This window comes from Oncorhynchus kisutch, linkage group LG30 (assembly GCF_002021735.2).
Source record: "Oncorhynchus kisutch isolate 150728-3 linkage group LG30, Okis_V2, whole genome shotgun sequence".
NCBI lineage: Eukaryota > Metazoa > Chordata > Actinopteri > Salmoniformes > Salmonidae > Oncorhynchus > Oncorhynchus kisutch.
The window spans coordinates 43,030,802-43,032,314 of NC_034203.2; positions in this window are offsets into that span (position 1 = coordinate 43,030,802).

Genomic DNA, 1,513 nt, shown 5'->3' on the forward strand with positions numbered 1-1,513 from the left:
CACAGGAAGCAGCTCTTTCAGTAGTTTAGTTGGAATAGGGTCCAGTATGCAGCTTGAAGGTTTAGAGGCCATGATTATTTTCATCATTGTGTCAAGAGATATAGTACTAAAACACTTGAGCGTCTCTCTTGATCCTAGGTCCTGGCAGAGTTGTGCAGACTCAGGACAACTGAGGTTTGGAGGAATACACAGGTTTAAAGAGGAGTCCGTAATTTGCTTTCTAATAATCATAATCTTTTCCTCAAAGAAGTTCATGAATTTATCACTGCTAAAGTGAAAGTCATCCTCTCTTGGGGAATGCTGCTTTTTAGTTAGCTTTGCGACAGTATTAAAAAGGAATTCGGATTGTTCTTATTTTCCTCAATTAAGTTAGAAAAATAGGATGATCGAGCAGCAGTAAGGGCTCTACGGTACTGCACGGTACCGTCCTTCCAAGCTAGTCGGAAGACTTCCAGTTTGGTGTGGCGCCATTTCCGTTCCAATTTTCTGGAAGCTTGCTTCAGAGCTCGGGTATTTTCTGTGTACCAGGGAGCTAGTTTCTTCTGAGAATTTTTTTTAGTTTTAGGGGTGCAACTGCATCTAGGGTATTGCGCAGGTTTAAATTGAGATCCTCAGTTAGGTGTTAACTGATTTTTGTCCTCTGGCGTCCTTGGGTAGGCAGAGGGAGTCTGGAAGGCATCAAGGAATCTTTGGTCATCCCAGTCATCCCTACGGCCTCTGATCTGGAGGACTCACTAAAAACAAATGTGTTGTTTTTAAATTAATGTCAGAGTGTTGTAGTGTGCCTCTGGCTATCTGTAAATTACACACAAAAAACCAAGAATTGTGCTGTCTGGCTTGAATAATACAAGGAATTGTGCTGTCTGGCTTGAATAATACAAGGAATTCTTTATTATTAATATTTGTCCTTTTACTTTTGATACTTAAGTACATTTTAGCAATTCCATTTACTTTTGATACTTAAGTACATTTTAGCAATTCCATTTACTTTTGATACTTAAGTACATTTTAGCAATTCCATTTACTTTTGATACTTAAGTACATTTTAGCAATTCCATTTACTTTTGATACTTAAGTACATTTTAGCAATTCCATTTACTTTTGATACTTAAGTACATTTTAGCAATTCCATTTACTTTTGATACTTAAGTACATTTTAGCAATTCCATTTACTTTTGATACTTAAGTACATTTTAGCAATTCCATTTACTTTTGATACTTAAGTACATTTTAGCAATTCCATTTACTTTTGATACTTAAGTACATTTTAGCAATTCCATTTACTTTTGATACTTAAGTACATTTTAGCAATTCCATTTACTTTTGATACTTAAGTATATTTAAAACCAAATAATTTTAGACATTCACTCAAGTAGTATTTAACTGGGTGACTTTCACTTTTACTTGAGTCATTTTCTAGTAAGGTATCTCTACTTTTACAACAGTATGACTTTTGACTACTTTTCCCACCACTGCCTAATATTGGCACCCGGCCGCAGGACCCACTAATTTG